At 42.5% G+C, this 4,759-nt stretch overlaps 1 long non-coding RNA gene across 1 annotated transcript; it reads right to left on the bottom strand.

Moving 5' to 3' along the window:
* Window positions 1-2,168: 2,168 nt before the first annotated feature.
* LOC117150142 lies at window positions 2,169-2,692 on the bottom strand. Its single transcript, XR_004460718.1, has 4 exons — window positions 2,503-2,692; window positions 2,431-2,446; window positions 2,336-2,362; window positions 2,169-2,286 (listed from the first exon to the last, which is right to left on the bottom strand). It is a non-coding gene; the product is annotated as an uncharacterized LOC117150142 (long non-coding RNA).
* Window positions 2,693-4,759: the final 2,067 nt, after the last annotated feature.

Genomic DNA, 4,759 nt, shown 5'->3' with positions numbered 1-4,759 from the left:
TTTCTTGCTCGAGTAAAGGCGGATGAGGTTGCTTTTAATCTCATCCCAACCAAGGGGGTATTCGCCAGTTCCAAGGCTTCGTCGGCCCTATCAATGATTTTGTTCCTGATGGTCCTCAGAGTAAGCAGGCCATACGGTGTTTGGTCAGCTCCCCTGATGAGCATCAGGATTTCTTCTACGCTAGTGATAAACCTATCTAATTGACGAGGTGTACCATCAAAGGTTGGCAAATGCTCAACAAATGCCATGATATCTTTAGGCTTGAACGTAGTTGAAATTAGGGAGCTAATACCACTGACAGTGGGCGCCAGAGGGATGGAGTGGGACGGGCAGAATCGTTTCCCGAGTCCATTATGGGGTTTGGGAAGATATTGATTTGGGTCTTCCGAAATCGGGGGAAGGGAGTCAGGACGTCTAACGGGATGTGGGGGCCTATTAGTGTTTGGTGGAACTCCAATAACTGAACGTGTAGTTTTCCTAAGGTTGTAAACGAACTTTTTTGACATTAAATTTGAGGTTACTTAATATATTATGTATGATTGAAAAAATAATGAACAAATTTCTTGTTTACTAGAGTGTATGGGATATGATGTGTATAGGTGTCTGTCTTTGGCTTTATATTTTCCCTTTTATGTTCTGCAATGTGATTGGTATTAGTATTTGTTGATATACAAATTACACAATGAAAGGAAACAAAATATATCTGTATATGTCGACTTCTTTAGTACATTTGTTTTGGTTATTTTGAATGTGCAATACATGAGCGTAGCAACCCATTGTAGAAGAGTGAAAGGCGAGAACACTTGACGATACTCAAGCGTTTTCCCCTTACCTCGGCTACCCAGACATGGGTGCGCCACTACACATGCAGCGTCGTTGTCGCTGTGGTACGCAGAATGAGCCTCGCTTGGCTTGAAATGATTTTTGCTTATGTTTTGATTTTTCGCCGACGTATGGCAGTGTACGTTTTGAGTGTATAATGTATTAGAGAGGCTTTGGCGCTTCGTTTGTTTATACCACAGTGGCATGGTGATCAGCGTTTGATTCCATGCCAACGAGGCGGTACAGTACGTGAATGTATTGGATTGTAGTTGATATTGTATGCTCAAATATATAAGTGTATATAGAGGCTTTGGCGATGCGTTGGCCAGCGTATGTAAGTACCGATGACGTGATGATCAGCGGTAGATTCCACATCAGCGCGGCAGTACGGTACGCTTGCACTTTTTTATAAAAATTATGACGTTTGGCAGCGTATGGACATACCGATGGCGTGATGATCAGCGATAGATTCCACGTCAGCGCGGCAGTACGGTACACTTGCACTTTTTTATAAAAATTATGACGTTTGGCAGCGTATGGACATACCGATGGCGTGATGATCAGCGATAGATTCACGTCAGCGCGGCAGTACGGTACACTTGCACTTTTTTATAAAAATTATGACGTTTGGCAGCGTATGGACATACCGATGGCGTGATGATCAGCGATAGATTCCACGTCAGCGCGGCAGTACGATACACTTGCACTTTTTTTTTTTTGTATATTTATTTATTTTACATTTTTTCTCTCTCTTTTTTTTTTCTCTGTGTTTGAATGTATGTTTGAGTCTCATTTGATACTTCACAGCTTCAATTTGTTTTATAAAATTTGTTCCTAGTCACTTTCAGTCGACATCTTGCATATAGTTTGCTTCGTTTCTTACATGTTTACTTACAGGTAGGTGATTATTAATAGGTAGGACATCCTACCGGCTGCGCCAGTTAAGTCCGTGCACTCGAGGGTGGAGCCTTTTGTGAAGATATGATGTGTAAATGTATGAAGGTTTTTAGGTTTCAGCAGTTATTTGTAGTGTGAAGATTTCCAATAAAGAATACGACTGACTTTCTTGAAGTTCAAATCAGAGTGAAGTTTATTGTCAGAAAGAGGCTACTCGAATCCTCCGTTTCCATCTTATACATAAGTACATAGGTTCTTAATTGTAAACATAATGAACATGCCGATCGGCATGTGGCTGGCTAGCTGGGGACAATGTTGCAGTGCGACTTTTTGTGCAATGTCAGCGTTCGGCCGGAATGTCAGCATTCGGCCGGATGCGGTGTTCCAGTTGCCGTCTTCCCGGTTGAGTGTCCGACGATTTGTTTAGAGGCGTGGGGGTTTAGGGGTGGGGTGGTAACTCGCGCGCAACAGTATCTAAAAGTGAAGCCAGCAGCAACAACAACGACGACACTAAACCCGCGGCTCTTCCGTTGCTATGTTTCAAAAACAAAGGGTTACAAAACGTACCTGAAAAACAAAATATTAGTGCAACCATAAAAACAATTATAATACTCACCACCAGATTAGCTTCCACCTAATGTACCTAAAAAACAAAAACAAAAACTAATGCAATAATTATAAAAACAAATAAATTATAAATATAATACTTACCTCCCACCAAATGTACCTGAAAAAACACAAAACTACACAATCACAAAATCAAATAACAAATATAATACTCACCCAATCTCTAATTTTACTTCCATTTCCACGGCCCCAATCGTTGCGACGGCCCTCGGCAACTAATCACGTTCCGGAGGCTCCAAGCTGCAAACCCTGGCGAAATGGCCACAAAACGCGGCGCACCTAGCCACTCTAGATGAACGACCAAGCCACAATCATCACTGACGACTCCTCTGCCAAAACGAGACAGATCCCACCACAATATGGCAGCAGATCCAAAACTACGTGACGACCGCTGTGCGGGATCTTTCTTCAGGCTTCCTCTTCCCGACGACCGGCGAAGCTGACCTGCAATTTAACAAACTAAATAAATAATTGCAAACATCTACCACTGAGGGTGGAAGAGAAAACCACCAAATGACAGCGGCGCGGGATAAACTTACACCAATAAACTACCTGCAACGCTTTCCGGACATATCATACATATTGCAAGTGGCGCGCATCCAGCGTCCGCAGCTAATTTCCTGCCAAAACACAACTAATACTCACCTCCAATGACTCTCGAGGCCTCCAGCGACTCGATGCTTCCGTCCTTCTGGCGGGGGTACCTGAAAAGAAATAAATTATACAATGTTAGTCCTAAATTTCAATGTTTTTTGTAAAATCACTACAATTTATTAATATAAACAAAATATGCAAGACGATAATGTTACCAGTCCATGTCTCTGTCTATAATCTAAAGCTTACAAAAAAATACTAATTAATATTAAATTGTAGTATGCACACATATCGGTTAACCACTGTATTCATAATATACAATCACATTGAATCACTCTGTTGCAATGTGTACATAAACAGTTCAGCCCAAGCGTATGTTGAGGGCAACGTACCTAATTTGCCTGATCAGCAGTACTCACGCTGGCCAAGCGCTGACCGCTAATATGTGTGCCTATAGCACCCCTCCTCCAGCACCGTCGCTCGGCGACAATATATATATATATGTAGGAAACGCATATAAGCGTCGCTGCGCTGCAGGCTATGCCGGCAGCGCTGCTCCTCGACTTAGGCTAAGAAACCATTGTATTTAGATCGCCAAAATCATTGGACGAATTAACTTTGAATGGAGCGGGACCTTCCCTGCTCCTACAACCAATAAAAAGTGATTTCAAACTAAAAACCAATCTTTCAACTGGGAGCTACAACATGGCGACCGTGACAGGACACGTATAAGCTGTAGCAGAAGGAAAAGGAAAAAAGGAAGCCGCTTGTGATAAATTCCAACTTACATCAGCTAGCACTGGATGTGAGAAGATCAGCACGCCCGGAATTCGACGCTCCTCAAAAGAAAAAAAACTTTTGACCACGCAACAACTTCAACAAACACTGGAGCAAAGAAACAATGATCTGAGTGAGTAGAATGTGAGTGTGATGGGTAAAAACAGGGGCGGGAGTTCGAAATAAAGCAAAAAAGAGAATAGCGCACCTAAAGTGGCTATTATATACGAACACTCCACCGCCAGTATGGTCGAAAGCTCAAAAACTACAAGCCGAGCTAGACTACTGCGTAAAATTTCTTAGTGAAACAAACCCAACCACACCCGCTCACTCAGTAAATGAAATAAAATGCATACCAAAAATTAATAATATTCAACCTGCCCAGCCAAAAAGCCTTCCGGATTTAAGATCTGCCCGAAGGACTGCGAGGGACCCTTGTTCACACCACATTGTGAACACACTTGCAGGCATTGCAACACCGGCACCCAACACTAACAAGAGGACATTATCATCAACGTGGTGAGCAGCCCGCTAACTACGTCATCGAGGGCGTGTCAGCGTGCCAACACCGGCGACGCCCAGCTGACACAGGATAACGTGGTGTGCAGCCCGCCCACTACGTCAACGCGGGAATAGTATTCACACTGTGGTGCGCTATCCGCACACTACAGCAACGGTGGATCTCCAACAACAAATGACAAGAGGGAACCGACAGCGCTTCAAAGAGCGCAAAATTTTTTTTTAATAGCACTGTGTGCAAAATTTTTTTCTGATTGCACTGCGATGCATATTTTTTTTTAATAATTATAAAAACCAATTGTAACATTGAGCGGAATAAAATCAGCCAACTCAAAGTGGCACCGTGGGAAAATATCTTTGAACATGTTTCAATTGATAATTTCAAAATAATGGGCAATAAAATATTAAATTCATTGAGAGTAGCGCTACTCAACCCGGTGACCCTAATAGAAAAATTAAAAGAAAAAAGAAGCTATATTGTCTACATTTCATGACGATCCAATACAAGGAGGTCACACAGGCA

The sequence above is a fragment of the Drosophila mauritiana genome, unplaced genomic scaffold (assembly GCF_004382145.1).
Source record: "Drosophila mauritiana strain mau12 unplaced genomic scaffold, ASM438214v1 Y_35, whole genome shotgun sequence".
In the NCBI taxonomy this organism is placed as follows: domain Eukaryota; kingdom Metazoa; phylum Arthropoda; class Insecta; order Diptera; family Drosophilidae; genus Drosophila; species Drosophila mauritiana.
This window is presented reverse-complemented; position numbering and strand designations above follow the sequence as displayed.